A 19,186-nucleotide genomic window follows, 5' to 3' on the forward strand; every position below is an offset into this window, starting at 1 on the left:
ATCAAACATGCATAAATAGTGAAATTTACATTGTTTACCAAATAAGCAAATTTGATTTGACAAAAGCCATGTCTTGACCCGTCTTGCAAACGTTTGCAAAAAGAGTTTGTGCTTCTTATCAGCTCTGTAGGCAACATATTCCACTGACGAGCGGCCACACAGGAAAAAGTATTTATTCCAAACGTTGTCCTGGTTTTGTTATGAGCAATATAAATAGGCTAGTGTCAAATATACTTTTGTATCAGGTTATAACAGTCTTCTGCTTTCTGTTAGTGTAGCATCCACACCGAAAAATAACTTGAGCACCCCTAAAAGGGTCTAAAATTGCCACTGATAGAACGTACAAATCTGACATCACTTCTACAAACATTTCATCATTTTCTTTACATTAATTTGAAACTATAATTTTTTCATCCCAAAAGTAGGGGGTGCAATAGCACTCCCTGCGCCTGCGGTATAATCCTTTATGCTAGAGGCAGTGCACAGTTGGCTAATATTACTCTATAGTTCTCAATAAAGACATTTGAACATATGAAACATGTAGCCTGTTGCACGACTTGATTTCACTCAATAAGGTTTGAAAAAACAAGTCAGTGACGGCGGTGACGTGGCTACACACACACAGGTGTGTCGTTTGGCGACGACGTGTGGCTCACACGGCTTAGTGGCGATGCACTTATCTCAGACGTACTTAGTAGGCGTATTCGATTTTAAAATACTTTCGAACATATGTCGCCGGTAGACGTTCCTTACATGCCGTCGCCGTCACGTCGCCTGTGCGTTGGGTTTGGGGGTTCGAAGTGAAGGGGTAGTGCGACGCAAATAAGGGGGTAGTTAGTGAGTGGTGCGCCGTTGGAATCCCGTAGGATATATTGCCGTGCATTAATACTGTTTGGGTTAGTAACAAGTGTGCAGTGTTACACAGTGAGTTTGGTGTGGGACGCGTCTAGGAACACACGTTGGCTGCTTGTAAGTTCGGCTCGAGCATCCAATAAACATGGACTAATAGAAGTCATCCCATGTACATTTTACATTTACATTTAGTCATTTAGCAGACGCTCTTATCCAGAGCGACTTACAGTAAGTACAGGGACATTCCCCCCGAGGCAAGTAGGGTGAAGTGCCTTGCCCAAGGATACAACGTCATTTGGCACAGCGGGGAACCGATTCGGTAACCTTCTCATTACTAGCCCGACACCGCTCAGCCATCTCCCTACATCATTCAGCAAACTAGTACAGACGGCGGTGGTGGGCGATTTCAATCCACAGCACTGTTCAAACTGGGACCAGACTTGAGTTCGGAGGGCGATTTCAATCCACAGCCCTGTTCAAACTGGGACCAGACCAGACCCTGTATCGTGTAGCTGTCTGTCGTGGGGTAAATATGGTGAAGGAAGAGGATCCTTGTGTCTTGTGATAATGAGGCCGCAGTGAAAATAATCAACAAGGGTGGATCCTTCGTGGCAATGATTAGCAGGAAGTGAGACGTCTGACCGGGCGTGCATCAGGGGCAAGTGTTTGCGGGCTGCATTTATTTCGGGTAGTTTCACAACGTAGCGGACGTCACATGTCGGTCAAGCCCATTCCAACTTTTTCACAATCTCGCCCTGGCGACTTAACCATAGACACACACGCATGTACACAGTGGTTCTTTAACATAGTCATTGTGTAGAAGCTGGTGTGGGTACTTCTGTTACATGGCAGATTAACTCCGCTTTCTGTCTCCTCTCTTACATGGTGCGATACCTCCACTGCATGCCATTCATCGACCGCAACGAGCAACCTCCTGTTTGTCACCAATGCCGGGAAAGAATGACTACATAACGGTTCACCTGGAGGCTTGGAACCCTGTGCCGGCGCTGTGGACTGGACCCTCAACAACGGAGCGGCTACGTCTGCGTGTCAAGTGGTCTCGGCTTCACCACTCAAAGTGTTCGGTCGTTGGTCATCAAAGTTGCATCAGACCGAATACCAGTGATGTTCTGGAAGGCCAGAGGAGGGTGGCGTATTGGTAAACACATCAGGGAGCCGCTGCGAGCAGAACCATTATGCCAAATTCAAGATTCAAAAAGTTGTGTTATAAATAAATGTTAGAAAACGTTCTTTTGATTGAAGGCAGAGTGTGTGTGATGTATCAGTAGCATGAGTTTTGTATATGTATTGCATAGTAAATGAAGGATTTGTTGTATAATGACTTTTCAGCCAAAGGCACTCTGAACATTCTTCCTGATAGTAAACAGGGTGGTAACCGTGGTAACTGTAGCTCAAAGCTTTGGTGGAGGGGGTAGGAGGCTTACAAGATGATGAAGTTGGATATTCTTTCCACTGCTTGTGTATAAAGATCAGATGGCTGTTTTTGAGGAATGCCTATGATCTTAACGGCTTGCCTGGCTATCCTATCCAGCTTTCTCTTGCATTTGTTTGGTAGGAAGCTGTACCAAGATGCAATGACAGACTATCACTGACTGGTATCGTCTGGATAGAATGTCTCACATCATATCCTTTAAGCCTTCTGAGGAGAAACATGCGCTGTTGGGCCTTTTTGTAATTCAAGTATTACAATCATGTATTTTAACAAGTGCAATAAAGTATCAAGTCAATAACAATACTGAGTCTTCCTGCCTGAACCACCTTCGCAGACCCGAGAGAGCGGTTCACTACTGGATCCAGGTTCTGTACTCTGCTTATCAGATGTTTAGTCCATCCCTCCTCCCTAACCCTAAACCCTAAAGGTGCGGTCACCATTTCTCACCACCTGTGGCCTCACCGTCAGGAAGTGGAAGATCCACTTGCAGAGGGAGGTGCTTAGTCCCAGGTCCACAAGCTTGGAGACCAGTCTGGAGGGGATGATGGTGTTGAATGCTGAGCTGTAGTCAATGAACAGCATCCTCACATACGTATTCCCTTTGTCCAGGTGGGAGAGCAGTGTGCATAGTCAGGGCGATGGCATCGTCTGTAGCCCTGTTGGACCGGCATGCAAACTGCATAGGGTCCAGGGTGGGAGGAAACGAGGAACAGATGAATGATTTGACTAGCCGCTCGAAGCACTTCATGATGACCGAGGTCAGTGCTATCGGGCAATAGTCGTTCATGCAGGTGACCTTGGTGTTTTTGGGCCGATGGTGGTCAGGACCAAGCTTTCACTTGCCGAACGTGACCGCCGCATGAGGGAGCGGTGCTGCCTGTACTGCGGTCTGCCTGGACACTTTCGAGCTGCCTGTTCCGAGCTTCCGGGAAACGCTGACCCGTCTAGACAGGGGTGGTCTGGGACGGGAATCACCCAAACCTCTCCTCTCACCGACACAGGTTTACTTCTGCCAGTCACACTCTCATGGGGTCACGTTACACATTCCCAACAGGCTTGGGTTGATTCCGGTGCAGCTGGGAATTTAATGGAAACCTCCTTAGCCAGGAGGCTTAACCCCCCCTCTGAGCCCCTTTCTTCTCCCCTGGTCGTTACCGCTCTGGATGGACGTCCTCTGGGACATGGTGAGGTCACCCATCAAACACCCCCTCTACGCCTCTCAATACTTCAACACCAGGAGGAAACGTCATTCTACCTCATTCAGTCTCCAGCGTTTCCTATAGTCCTAGGCTACCCCTGGCTTCTTCGGCATAACCCCCATATTGACTGGTCCAAGAACACTATCCTTGAGTGGGGACCCACCTGCCACACGCCTCTTTCCCTGTTCCTCAGAAGTCTCTCTCGAGTCCCGAGAGCCCCTTGAACTCTCCCGAGTTCCCCCTGTGTGTCACCCACTGAAGGAGGTCTTCAGTAGACACAAGGCCACCACGTTTCCACCACATCGGTCCTATGACTGTTCTATTGACTTACTCCCAGGCTCTGTTCCCCCTAGAGGCCGCATTTTTTCACTGTCCCTTCCAGAGTGGGTGGCTATGGATGGTTACATCAAGGAGGCCCTTGCCTCAGGCTTTATCAAAGCCTCTACCTCTCCTGCCAGAGCAGGGTTCTTTTTTGTGGGCAAGAAGGACGGCATTGACTACAGGGGCCTCCGTTCACGATCAAGATCATGGTACGAAATCGCTACCCCCTACCCCTCATGTCAACTGCCTTTGAGTTGCTTCAAGGGGCCTCACTGTTCACCAAACTTGATCTGCCCAGTGCTTACTACCTGGTGCGCATAAGGCAGGGGGACGAATGGAAAATTTGGCTTTCAACACTCCAACAGGACATTATGAGTATCAGGTCATGCCCTTCGGTCTTACCAACGCCCCGGCTGTTTTTCAGGTCTTGATCAATGATGTCCTCCGGGACATGCTGAACCACTTCGTCTTTGTTTATCTGGATGACATACTAATTTTCTCCAGGTCTTTGCAAGAACACATCAAGCATGTCCATAGAGTCCTTCGTCGTCTCCTGGATAACCACTTGTATGTAAAGGCAGAGAAGTGCAAATTCCATGTTTCTGAGGTGCAGTTCCTAGGGTTTGTCATTAGTCCAGGTAACATTCGGATGGATCCAAGGAAGGTCCAGGCCGTTGTCAGCTGGCCCACTCCCACCACTGTGAAGGATGTTCAACGTTTTAAAGGCTCCAAAATCATATGGGGCACGGATGCCGAGAGGGCCTTTTGGGAACTAAAACACTGTTTCACTTCTGCTCCTGTCCTTATCCTCTCCGACCCTGACAAGCCATTCATAGTCGAAGTGGATTCCTGGGACGTAGGAGTGGGAGCTGTTCTCTCACAGCGAGGGGTGGACGACAGGCTTCATCCTTGCGCCTATATGTCACATCGCTTGACACCTGCTGAGAGAGGATATGACGTAGGGGACCGGGAGCTGTTAGCAGTGAAACTCGCATTGGAGGAATGGAGACACTGGCTTGAGGGAGCGCAACACCAATTCCTGCTAAGTGGCTGAACCCTCGCCCGGCCCGGTGGTCGCTGTTTTTCAGCCGCTTTCAGTTCACACTGTCCTACCGGCCGGGGTCCAAGAATGTTAAACCTGACTCCCTGTCTCGGGTTTTCTCACCTCATGGTCATGAGGAACCAGTAGGACCCATCATACCAAGCATGAAAGTGGTGGCCCCTGTTACATGGGAGATTGAGGCCACCATAAGGAGGGCCCAAGCTCAGGAACCGGACCCTGTAAGCTCGTGTGACCCTTCAACTCTGATCACGGGGTTTTTGCCCATTTGAAGCCACGCTCGACACAATTGTATCGGTACCAATTGTTTTGAAAGGTCGATACCGCTTCGTGAGCACGGTATCGAGCGTAACATCACTACTTTTGGGTCCACGCTTGCATTCCTGACACCTGTCTTCTGATGGAGATTCTTTGAAGAAAAGTTTGGAGTGTTGTTGGATGTACACACTAGTCCGTTGAGTTGTACTTACTGGCTGTTGTAGAACATGAGGTGTATGACTATACTCCCCGCTTTCGTTTCCCTCAGCTTCTTTATACACTGCAGCTTTGGAAGCAGCTGCAGCAGCTTTCTTGCTTTGGAGAATGTGAAAACTGGCCTCTAGTTCAGCTTTCTGTTTCATCAACTCAGCTTCTTTTTCAGCAAAAGCCAGTTTGACACAGGCAGCTTTTGCCTTAGAGTGTGCTTTGGTGGCCGCAGATGTGGTGGTCGTTGACGACGGTCTGCTGGAGCGCCGACATGACCTGCAGGATACTTAAAGGACAGTGATTTGGTGTTGTTTGTTTGAAGAGACTCATGCTTCTCTGTTGGCTGCTCTGTTTCTTGTTTTCCACTTGCTTGTTGTTGCACATTGGTGTGGCTGTCCTTCTTAGTATACTTTCTTCCTGACCGTAGACTCATGGTTGCTGATTGTTATAGTCTTGTGTTTGAACCTGTTGAGCTCTTATCTTTTTACTATTCTGCCCTTACGGTGTGCTTCTTTGCAGAGCTAGACAGATAGCTAACAATTCAAAACTCCAGTGACTACAAGGCTTAACTTTTCTTATAGTTTCCTGGTTCTTGATATTCTTTTTTTTTGTAAAACTTAAAATACAACACAAAAATTGAAGCATACATTAGTACAACATGCCATCAAAGGAACATGAAAACAAAGCTTACTGCAAATCCTATACAGGAGCTAGCTACTAAATGTTAGCTGCTTGGAACGTGTCCTGACAAACAGGTTATCGAAGAAATAATGTTCCACAACACATTTCCTGCAAATATAACGTCACATAACCAATTATCCATACTGTACGTACAGATAAATAGTTTCCCAGGCATAACGTAACAAGACAGTAACCACAAAACAGTTGAGTTTAGATGTTCGTCTTGCATTCAACTGCGGACGTATATCATTTTTCTCCTGTGCATCCTAGGTACCAAATACATCCTGTGGAGGGCGACACGCACAATGTACCTAAATGCAACCTCAATGCAAAACAAATCAAACAAACAATGTATGGTTTCGACCAGAAAAAAATTACACGAAGGAAGGCAGCACACCGGCACTTGTTGAGTCTTCATGTTTTCTGCTTCCTCTAATAATAGGCAGAGGAGGATGCACTGCAGGAATGGTATTAAAACAAAATCTTAGCATTTCTTTGTCAATGAAAGTGATTGCTTCCAATGTGTTTATAACGAGGGCCAAGTCTTTTAATCCAGATTTTAGCTCATCTGATACTTTGAGAAGACCAGTGGAATATTTTAAAGGGCTCAATATTCCTTGAGATGACAACTGTTAAAGCCTGAAGGAAGGGAAACAGTTCCGGTACAAATCAAGTGTTCTTCATGCTTTCTATGTTTTTGCCCTCCAGGGGAAAAGCTTCATGCGTACAGTACATAGTGTGACTAGAAAGCCCTGTCATTGTTTGGTGTGATCTGGTCCGATTAGCAGATCAGATAACTTGACAGTTCCTGGAAATGAGAAACATTCAAGAATGCAGACAGGCAGGCCTGGGCTGCATTTCCCGAAAGCGTCGTAAGCAGTAGCGGAGAGGGGGTGGGGGCGGGGGCGCCGAAAACCATGGGCACCGCACCCGAGGGGCAGGAGCGCCAGATAATTTTTAATGCAGGTTTTAAGGGAGTGCTAGATCATTGATAGGGGGAGCTGCGCTATTAATATAAATAGCCTACTATCAGGGCCGCCTGGGTCGGAGTGGGACCCATTTTAGGACCGGCAGTGTATGGCCAAAGCCAGCCCATCCCCCACCAAAGGCCGAGCCATACGTTGAACAATCGGTGCTTAACCCAAACCAAGAACCTAGTCAAGGATTTGATGCGAGGTGAAATCGGAACTTCACATGAATGCGAGCGCGGATAGCGCGCGAGCGCAATTTTTGGCATTAACTTCAGTGCAAAATAGTTTTTGAGCTTTCTGAAGGCTAATATAAACATTTCGTTGGACTCATATTGTAATATTTTCGGGAAATTACAACCCAAATTTGTTCCTGAAAGATTCAGGGCTTTTGAGAAAACTTTTCCCACCCTTGCAGGAACCTATAAGTGTCAGATCTTTCTTTTTTACCTGGCTTTTTCAGTTCCTCCTGGCATCTTTTCCCAATCCATTTGATTTTTTTGCATCAGCTTAATCTTGCTAACTTCACAAAAATAAATGATTGTTTGGGGTTGTCTCCGTGGCAACCGACTTGGTACACGCCAGAGCCATAGAAAAAGATCTATCTATATCTATCTTTTTCTATGGCTCTGGTACACGCACTTGTGTTTGAGACGGAGAGCATGCGCAACAACTGCAAACGGCACTTTTTAATCCACGGTCGGATCAAGCGCTAATTTAAATTAAAACCTAGGTTACTTATCAGTTACACAGAAACTTAACAAACACATATAGTTTTATTCGGTGTGTGAAAAAAACTAAGAGAAAGCAGGCGATCTACGAGAGGCAGCTAAATCTTTTTTTGCGACATGGACGTCCAAAACGCAAAAAAAGATTTAGCTCCTACTGCGATCTACTGGACCAATTTATGAGCGGGCAGAGCGGCCCACTGCGAATTCTCCCGATGGCCACTCCGGGCCTGAATACTATTAGGCTAATAAATTAACAATATTTTTGGGGGTGCTATCGGGGTGCTTGGTCTTTCTTGGGGCTCCAAAGCACCTGCTAGCCCCTCCATAGCGCCGCCCATGCCAAGGGGGCCCCCGATCTATTTTCTTTTCTTCATAATTTCTCTTTGGCAACAAAACGTTGATTGTATCCATGGTTGACACTTTTACTAAATATATACAGGCCTACATTTTCCGAAACATTTTTGTCACCCCGACGCTGCTCAGAAAGTTAGAGCGCTTGCGGAGTTCTATTTGGAAGATCTGTCAAAGGACGATGATGTGGTTGACAAATGTGTTACATTTCGTAGGCTACTATACAGTGAGCTGAGCATGGAAATACTCAACTAAACACACACAGCATCCATTTCTCATTGACAACAACATGGACCGTGCTTTCCCCAACCTTGCCATTCTTTATCGTATTTACTTGACAATTCCGATAAGCAGTGCTAAGGCAGAGAGGACTTTCAGCTGTCTGAAATTAATAGAGATTCTTGCGATCAAGCATGGGAGAGGAGCGGCTGTCCAATTTAGCGCTGAGCATCGAGAGGGACATCGAGATTGACATTAACAAAGTAACCTAGCGTAATCGCCAAATTTGCGAACGACAAGAACAGACAGATGATGATTTAGGCAAGACCATTTGTTGTGGCCTATGTCTGCATAGCCTATTCTGCCTTTGTAAAACTAAGTTAAATTAGTTACATATGTGTTTTGACCTGTGTGTACGCTATGAGTTTGCTGGTTTTGAATATCCCAATACACGTCAGTTCGGAAAAGAAAATGATTATAGACTCATGGAATTTTAGTTCAATTGAAGCATGCCGGCTGTAGGTGGCCTACTGCTGTGGCTCTCAATCCTGGTCCTTGGGATCATAGATATAGGCTATATATATCTATGCTTGGGACCCCCTGCCCTGCATGATTTAGATATCCCTGCTCCAACACACCTGATTCAAATGAATGGGTCGTTATCAGGCCGTGACGAGGACCAGGATTGAGAACCACTGGCAGTGCGCGTCACGCGTGAGTTGCGCACTCGTTTTTTTCATGGGAGCTTGGTTCGCGCGTGTAGCTCGACCCAAATTTGTTGTTGAAAGAATTGTTATATAGGCCTATGTTTGTTTATGTCACTGTCAGGATGACTATATGCAGTAAGTAGTAGACAGTACTGTTTTTAACTTCATTTTGGGGGGCTTATGACCTCTTCGTTGAATTTGAATATAATGTATTTGGTAAATGAACAGATCATTAAAACCATTTTATGCATGGATTTGTGTAGGCCTACAGTATACCATATGTGAGAGATTGTAATGAACGCTGAGTGCAAGCCTACTGGCCTACATTTTGTTCGCACATTATGGGCTATGATGACTGAACTATTATTGGCTAATATGTGCTGTTCACAATAGATGTTGCCATTGGTTACTTTTTATTGGTATATTTTATTGCACTGCAAAATATTAATAACAGGGGGCCCCCCAATCAGTTTCCGCCCCCCCCTGAGACACAACCTTTGTTCCGCCCCTGGTCGTAAGCCGGAATCTTAGTTTTAGGGGGGGGCACCTGAGAACCAATCAGATTCCAGGGGGGGCAACGTGCCACTCCGTACGCCTCTATTGGCTCCGCCCCTGGTGTCAGATGCTGTGGCTCAGAGACAAAAATCTGTGGATTAGGATGGAGAAACAAAAGCGCAAGGGAAAGGGGGGGTGCGGAGAAGTTGCGGGCCAAAAAAAGTATACGTCGAGTTGTGTGATGTGCACTTGGCACAGAAACTTGCTAGATGAGTTAGTTGCGTAATTATCCTTCTTGTAAACTCAAACCAAAGGTCATCCAATCAGAGCGCAGACTGAGGGGTCTACTATGTTTCATGGTCATTTATGAAAACGACACATTTTAAGGATAGATGGAAATCGAATGAAGTTATTAATCGGATGTGTGAGTTTTGCTTTGTCAAACATACACCAGTTATGCTTTGTACCTCCTGTAGTGGACCCCTGCAGCACCACGGACAGCGACCACTCTAAGCTCGGTCATCTTTCTACAATCATTCATTTACTCACTTAGCAGACACTTTTGTCCAAAAGCGATGCACAAACAGAAAGTATATAGTGCAGGGAGTAAATATGACACATCTACGGTCAACCACACAGCTAATCACACAACCGGATTGGGTGACATTTGTGCCGCTAGCTATGAAGCAGGTATGATGGAATTTGGAACATACCCACAGTGTGATTGTACATGTTCCAGTAAATGTAGTATTCTCTTGGCAAACTTGCTTGTCCATTGTTTGCAATGATGGTGGCTTTGGATTCGAGGAATTATGTCCACCTAACTCTAGACATAGAACACGCCTCCATGTGCTGGCAGCAGGCAGGTGCAGAACAGAATAAAAAGGCCCATTTGAGGCTTTCATCAGTGTCTTCACTTTGACTGAGGAGAGAGCAGTGTGATCAGATCTACGTTATAGTGCATGTAAGTACTAACACCTACCTGGGCACTTCATTGTGATTATATTTTTGAATTTGCTTGACTTTATTGGCAACACCGATTAATTGAATACAAAATGACTTGATGATCACTTTTCCAAATGTTATGTCCAGATTGTCGATACTTTTTTGTCCTGTTTCTGGTTTAGCTGTATTCTAGAATTTTAAACGACACTGAAAATTCTACCCTATGCTGTCATTCAATGCAAAAAAGGCCCTTCTAGAAATAAGAATATAATAATAATTATATTCCCAAATCTAGTCAAATGATCTTATATTGAGCAAAACAATATGCCAATGGGGTAAGAAAAATGTACTAGGTTAGAATTCTTAAAACTGGCAAAAAAAAAGTCTAGACACTGAAAATCGTAATGTGCCTTAAAACTAGACAAAAAGGATAGAATTCGAGCAAACTAAGCTTACTACAAGCAGTGAAAACATTTATTTGAAACAGAGTAACTTAAAATTATTCTTTATTTATTTTTTACAACATGCATTGCATCCATCAATCCACTCACTGAGTCAATAAGTACAGGCAGTGTAGTGATATTGAGAGGGCCGATACTGAGGGCCCCATTTACTAACAGGATTGCGCCCATTTCAGGCGTGAAATAGCGGGTAAAGACAAAACACCGTATTTACAAAGGCAGCGCACTTGAGTAAAAACGCAGTTTACACTGCTGGGAGGGTATAAGCGAAAGTGGTTGTGTATGTTTCTAGCTCCTGTTCGCTGAACTTTTTTTTTCTTCTTTTCCTCGAATCACTCATGGTGGCAGTAACATGCAGGCGATTTTTCCCGTCTTTTAAACGGCGCACTAATTAACACTAATGGACACATTTTGTTTGCTCCTGTTACTGGTCTACAGACTATCAACAAATTGGCTCCACAAAGCCTCTTCTGATGTATTGTAAAAGGCACACTGTTATTCTGTTATTACAACAGCTTTAGCTCATAAGAAATGAAATTTGGCAGAAAGTTATAGAAATGTTATGGAAAGTTTTGAAATTCATTTGGTAAGAAAGGAGTGGGCAACACAGAACTGTTTAATACCTTTTTCCTAACCCTAACCCTTTTTCAGTCAACAGTCATGTTAATAAGGAGTATCGTCACACATGTGCGATCGTTCGAAAGCGGGCCCCACAGAGTAACGTCGCACATATGTGATTGGAATGTTGCAATAGAATTTCCAATAAACTACGCAACAATTGCATTATGGCCTCTAATAAGTTATTTGCCTGTAGAAAATTATGTTCTTCTCTGCTCTTTGCTACAAGCCAGTCTGTCAAGTAACGTTAGCATAGTAATAGCATGAGTATAAAGCTAGGTATCTTAGCCCGGCAACAAGCTAGTTTGCCACCGTAACGTTACTTATGCCATGCTTTTATCTATAACGTTGCTATCGTGATTTTACCATCCTAAAAGGTTTTGGCAACAAAAAACTGACTCGTATCATATGCCTCAACTTTTATTAACATTATGAACCGAACTATATACACTTTAGCCGCTCGTCGGCTAACCATCACTGCGCGGGCATCTTTCTGAATCCCAAATGGAGATCTGCAACAATGACAAAACAGAGGGAGGGGGAGAAACCAGGTGATTAGCCCGGTGTCCTGACAATTTACCTTGCTCAAAATAGTATACGTTGCTTTAGAGAAAAAAACATGGCTGTAGCTTGTCGACTAAACACGCGAGTCGCCATTACTAGAATACCCACAATGCCAAATTGCATTTCGTAAATGGTTTCCGTAAACAAACATGGCGGCGACCATGGCACCATAAATGCCGTTAGATTGCTCTTTTTAGCAATCGCCTACCTCAGTAAGCCTTGTTACAATTCACCAATGTACAAAAGACAATGTATAAAATAAACCAAATACATATTACACATGTGTTCAACAATAAACACCTCAGAATGTAAATCTAGCAAATGGAATACAGAAATGGCTTGCATTCATTATGGTTTAGCGATTACCTTCGCAAACAGTAGTTTTCTCAACAGTTTGATGAGTATTTCAAAGGCTGAACATACAAATAAATATTGATTATCAATAAAAACAACGAATTAACAACCCCGCGAAAATTGTGCTATAGTTACAATGGGTAATGAGCTCGTGTGTCACAGTACCTCAGAGTTCAGACACAAGACAAGAAAGACGACACGTACACGAAAGATAAGAGAAATGGCCACGCTTAACAAAAATACTCATAGATGAGGAAATACAGAACATCTTCTGCAATTCCGACCCTGAGTCTGAATTTGAGACAGACTCAGATCCTGAAAGTGATGAGGACAACCTGCCCCCCAATCTAAGAGACGATGAGCCTGAGCCTGATCAAACTGTCGAGGTGGATGGCAGCAGGCCTCCTGAATCACCCACCAGAGATGGTCCTTCAATTGCCCATCCAAGGGAGGAGACCTAAGGGGATGGACATTGGAGATCTGGCCAGTTCACACCATCCAGGTTTCCTTTTGACACCACCCAGTCAGGAGTCCAAACTGCTCTGCCTGTCCCCTCAGAGGCAGAGTGTTTCAAACTCTTCTTCACCGAGGAGCTTGTGGCAGATGTAGTCCTCGAGACAAACCGCTTCGCAGAAGATCTGAGGGAGAAGACAAGCCCTGGAATGAGAGGGAAGTTGTCCAAATGGTTTAATACATCAGTCAGTGAAATGTACTGCTTCCTGGTGACCATCCTGCTGATGGGGCTCGTGAGGAAAGGTGCACTGAAGGACTACTGGTCCACTGACCTCATGATGCTATATCCAGGACCTTATCGTTCACACCGGGTCCACCATAGACATCAGACATATTGAGGGCCTTGGCGTCTCTGGCTCCGTCGTGACAACACTGCTGCAGCCTTACCTTGGCAAAGGGCACACCATCTTTCTGGACAACTGGTACAGTAGCCCAGCATTGTTCCAGTACCTTCTACAGCAAAAGACTGGAGCCTGTGGGACGGTGAGGGCCAACCGTAAGGGAATGCCAAACTTCGCTAAGAAGATGAAGAAAGGGGATGTGGAGTTCCAGCACAAAGGGGACTTGTTGGCAGTCAAATGGCACGATAAGAGGGATGTGCACGTCTTGTCGTCGGTGCACAGCTCTCAGATGGTGCAGAGTGGGAGAGTTGATTTTTCAACAGGATCAATGAAGGTGAAGCCTACCTGCGTCATGGAGTACAACGACAAAATGGGTTCAGTAGACAAGGTGGACATGCAGAATAGTTTTGTCCAGTGTGCGAGGAAGACCATGAAGTGGTATAAAAAGCTTTTTTTCCACTTACTTGATGCTGCTGTTCTGAATGGCTTCATCATCCACCGCAGAGCCACAGGCCAGGTCATCCCGTACAAAAAGTACAGGGACAACCTCATGAGACAGCTCCTGGAGGAGCACAACACACCCCGTCGTCCTCATGACCCCATGCGCCTCACCGGAAGGCACTTCCCCAGTGAGATTCCTCCAACGCCACAACAGGGGAAACACGCACGGCGTCAGTGCACAGTCTGTGCACACACAAATAGGCGTGAAAAGCAGCGCAAGATGACGCACTACGTCTGTGAAGCCTGCAACAGCTCTCTGTGTTGCTCCATGCTTCATGGAATTCCATACACTGAAGCACTACTAAATGTAAATGTTGGAAACATTAAACACTACTAAATTGTAAATGTATATAGTTAATTAAGATCGACACAGATTAACCGTTATTCAATCAGTCTGATAACCCTCCTGTTGTGTTCGTTAAATGTTACATAAATTCTTTTAACTACATCATCTGATTTGTATACAATTATTATGACTGACAGAATACAACTCAAAGGTACACGATACTTTGGTGTTTAGATATCCAGCTAACTAACAAAAGAGGCTAGCTAGCTAACTAGCCACGTGTTCCTCTTATTGTACTGCTATGCAGGCCCATTTCGATTATTATCTATTAACCACTTCCAATTTAGTGCACAAACCTTATCCAAAAGCATTAGGAAATATGAACTATGCAAAAAGACAAACGTTAATAACTGAACAAACGGTTGGTGAATTGGGTTTACACAATTTACAAATTCTTCCATGCTCCGCAGTCGTGATGGTATGCTGGTAAAGTGGCAGCTGAACAGCGTTGAAGCCAACGAGCGCAGTTCGCCAGTTAAATAGATCTGAGCTTGAAGGGTCGCAGATTCTTATAAGAATCTGCCTATATTCATTAAAATACACTGGTGTGATACCTTATGTTTGCCTGATTTTGGAATAGCCTCCCTCCTAGACAATATAGTATGTAATTTAATTGATTAAAAAACACACTGTAGGTAGCCTAGATGTTTGCCCCTCATGTAGGCGGAATGATACTGTGACGTCATAATCAATATTTCGAATCAGACGAAATTCTGATCTGCACGCGGAAAAAGAAGTCACTCTGGAAGGTCAGTGAGAAATATTTGGAACTCACTCCTTAAAAGTTTAAACTGTATTTTCATGTTTGTCATGATTATAAGGACAACAATTTATAAGGAAAAAAATTCCTGTCATTTCTTAATATTCCTACATTGAGAAGTTGTGCCAGTGGTCTCAATCTTAAAATAAGGAAGATAATCTTGTTCCTCTGTTGGGATAATTAGCTAAATATGTCCACACCTTGGTACTAGTTAAATCGAGCTTGATATTAGTTGGTAAATCTTATAAGAAAAATTTAGATATTTTTCTCAAAATACTTTTTTTTAAAGTGAAAAATGCTTGGCAAGATTCTTCTTCTTTTTACACAAAAAATACGACACATTTTCTAGAAATAAGGCTTTTTTTTATTTTCTTAAAAATCAGTCAATACATTAATATTAAGTCAAGTAATTAATGCTGGACTCTTTCTGGTACTGAAATTACAGCAACAGAACCTTCTACAAATAATAGCTATGTTTTGGGGAACGAGATGCACATTTTCACACCCTTCATGTAGTGCAAACACTGTGGGATGAGTGAGTGCGATGACAATGGTGCGCCTTGATAGCAAGCAAACAAACTAACCTGAGCTTGTGATGCTCACATGTGAATGTAAATGTTTTTAAGGTTTTTTGTCTGATGAGAATGAAGCCTTGCATGATGATGATGTCAGAGGGTCTGTTCTTACTCCTGGTCATACAAGCTCTTCTTCATACTTCAGGTAGGATGTGAACATGTTGTTTCTGGCAATGTATATCTGCTGACGAGTCTAATAAGGAAATGTACATCATGGACAATTTACAGTAGCGGTTAGAACCGAAACTGTACTGTCCTGTAGCTAGTGGTATGTGCCAGTGGAGCGAGTGGTACGTGTCAGTGCCTCCGCTGGCACATGACAGTAGCTAGTGGTACGTGACAGTGCCTCTACTGGTACATGACGGTAGCTAGTGGTACGTGACAGCGCCTCCACTGGTACATGATAGTTACTGTTCTGTTGATAGTGGTACGCAAGTTTCTCATGGCAGTTGCATTGGGTGTATTGCAGCTTTTGTTTACTGTCATGTAGACTAACCAAGCCCCCACCCCTCGCCCCTCGGCTTGAAGCAACGGCCCCGGTGGATGTAGGTGGTATTGCATGTACGGTTAGGTTTCCGACTCTTCCGGTCGTTTTTATTCTATTAACTCCATTCAACATTTACAAAACTATCTCCCCCGATAATTTTTGTTTGATTCTCGAACCTGGCTCATACTACTAGCTTTTTCATAGAAGAATTTTTCATAGAAGAAAGTTTGAAACCAATCCGAAATGGGTAAACTAGCAACCCATTTATTTGCTTAGTCAATGAAAGTTGTCTGCAAATGTGCTGGCGGATACTAACAGGGCACGAGCACAAAAGTTCACATTGGCCGATAGCCGATTTACATGAGCTCTCGGAGCTAGGGAAAAAAAGAGCCACTGTTTAAAGCTAGACAGGAAGACACGGAAGTGGAAAGATGGCCGCGTCCAGTCTTGCGATCTCACTTGCCTCACTGCGCCACTGAGCACTTTTCATAGAAATGAATGGGGACTCCATCTTGGAAGACAAAAGTAGCTTACTCTAGTTACATTAACTCTATGAGACTAACTGCCCGGCGGCCATTTTAGAATAGGCTATTAAGTTTTATTTTTTAAATGTGTGGTGGCCTGCGGAAACCCGTGGATGTCGCGGCCGCCCATTGTACCCATAAAAGATCGAAAATCGTTTTCTGTCAAAATTGAGATTTATGATGGTTTGTAATTCAATTACAAACTTCATTGTAATGTACAAAAAGTATATGATTACTTGGACATGTCTTTTCAAATCAAATGCTTAGTTTGCCTGCTCTTTTGAGTGCTGCAGCAGCCCATAACAACTGATCAATGAAATAACTTGCTGAGAAGTTATTAACCCTATACTTAAACTGACATTTACATTCACAACGTCATTACCAACAAAAGGATTTTCTCCCATATCACTTTTTGACACAGGTCGACTTTAAAATGTAACTTCAGTTGTGAAAGATATCTTAAGTGATTTAATGAGTGAGTGATTTTAACAGATGTATCCAGGAGAGTTTGTAGTTTTCAATATCTATGAAACCCAGAAAGTACATTTGCAATCATAGGGTGTCATTTATTGACATGGTTCTTCATATGAAAATAATGAACTATCATTAACAACTATATTTACTCAAAAGTATCGAAATGCAAATGTAGTAATGTACATACACGTACATTTGCCGTTAATTACAATTAACGGCACTAGGAGGCGCTGATAACAACACAAGGATGTGCATTAAAGATGTAGGAGAGTCTACAACGGTGGCTCATGTGCACGCTTAAATTCAGTTTCTCTGAATAAAATAATTTGTTACTAATTATTTTGTGTGTACATGTCTGCTTTACAGTCACACCATTACACTATGTGCAATATCATGTCTAAATTGACCACTTTGTATGGTGAGCTTGTAGTGAGACATCAAAAGTATGGTATGGAGTCTGTTAGCATGAACAGTTTAACTTATTTTTTTAAATAAAAGTTAATAGCCTGTTCTCCTATTCTAAAATGGCCGCGGGGCAGTTAGTCGACATGACAGTAAACAAAAGCTGCAAGACACCCAATGCAACTGCCACGAGACACTTGCGTACCACTATCAACAGAACAGTGACTGTCATGTACCAGTGGAGGCGCTGTCACTTACCACTAGCTACTGTCACATACCACTAGGTGCCAGTAGAGGCACTGCCACGTACCACTAGCTACTGTCATGTGCCAGCGGATCCACTGACACGTACCACTCGCTCCACTGGCATGTACCACAAGCTACAGGACAGTACAGTTTCGGTTCTAACCGCCTCTCACAATTTATCTCGCATATGTGATTGTAGTTTAACAAAATACAATGAGACACAATCATTCAAATGTACGTAATTTGTTTATTAACTTTATTTCTTCTCAGTATTAATTGTTTACAGTTTTTAAACAGCTGCTTAACTTGTGTTGTTGGTTTACCTCTATTCCTAGTTGGTCAATCCACCACCCCTCCATTCACCACCACCACCTCTAGACCAGCAACCACCACCACCCCTCCTACTACCACCACCCCTCCTTTCACCACCACCACCACCACCACCACCCTTAGACCAGCAACCACCACCACCCCTCCTACTACCACCACCCCTCCTACTACCACCACCCCTCCTTTCACCACCACCACCTCTAGACCAACAACCACCACCCTTCCTTCCACCACCACCACCCTTCCCTCCACCACTCCCCCTCCTGTGGTGTTCCTGTGTGGGGGCACACCTTGCCCAGCAGGCCAGGACTGTATCAGTGTCAACGGTTCTCTTCGCTGTGCTGACCCCTGTAGCCAGTACTCAGTCCTGGACGATGCCTGGCGTTCAACGGACTTCAGAAACGATGGTAACCTGCACTGTGACCAGCATATCAGTTGGCAGGGATGGTATCGCTTGTTCCTGGGGGGGAACAGCACCCAGATGCCAGAGACGTGTGTGGAAGAGAACATGTGTGGGACCCACGCTGCTTTGTGGATGACCACTCCTCACCCCCAGCTGAGAGACGGCGTGGTGGAACGGGGAACCTGTGGGAAATGGTCCTGGGGCGCCGGCAACGGCAACTGCTGTGCATTTAGGTCAAACCCCATCCATGTCAAAGCCTGTCCTGGCAACTACTACGTCTACAAGTTTGTCACACCAGTTGGTTGTTACTTGGCTTATTGTGCAGGTATGTAACCATTGTGGACTGCTTGTTACCAGTCATAGTCATAATTAGTCATAATTGCACTATGACCTTGGTGAATTCTCAATTGTGATTGACTTGGAAGGGTGTGCATTATTCTTCAACAACCAAGAGCCTCTTTACACATTACATGAGCTCTCGGAGCTAGGGAAAAAAAGAGCCACTGTTTAAAGCTAGACAGGAAGACACGGAAGTGGAAAGATGGCCGCGTCCAGTCTTGCGATCTCACTTGCCTCACTGCGCCACTGAGCACTTTTCATAGAAATGAATGGGGACTCCATCTTGGAAGACAAAAGTAGCTTACTCTAGTTACATTAACTCTATGAGACTAACTGCCCGGCGGCCATTTTAGAATAGGCTATTAAGTTTTATTTTTTAAATGTGTGGTGGCCTGCGGAAACCCGTGGATGTCGCGGCCGCCCATTGTACCCATAAAAGATCGAAAATCGTTTTCTGTCAAAATTGAGATTTATGATGGTTTGTAATTCAATTACAAACTT

General features: G+C 44.3%; 1 protein-coding gene and 1 long non-coding RNA gene across 2 annotated transcripts in view; both read left to right on the forward strand.

Annotated features, from left to right (window-relative positions):
- Positions 1–19,186, forward strand: part of LOC124483705 — a 61,887-nt gene that overhangs the window by 4,171 nt on the left and 38,530 nt on the right. The window lies entirely within an intron of this gene.
- LOC124483262 lies at positions 10,362–18,045 on the forward strand. Its single transcript, XR_006957790.1, has 3 exons — positions 10,362–10,466; positions 15,532–15,625; positions 17,949–18,045. It is a non-coding gene; the product is annotated as an uncharacterized LOC124483262 (long non-coding RNA).

Source organism: Hypomesus transpacificus, chromosome 21 (genome assembly GCF_021917145.1).
Source record: "Hypomesus transpacificus isolate Combined female chromosome 21, fHypTra1, whole genome shotgun sequence".
NCBI classification, from domain to species: domain Eukaryota; kingdom Metazoa; phylum Chordata; class Actinopteri; order Osmeriformes; family Osmeridae; genus Hypomesus; species Hypomesus transpacificus.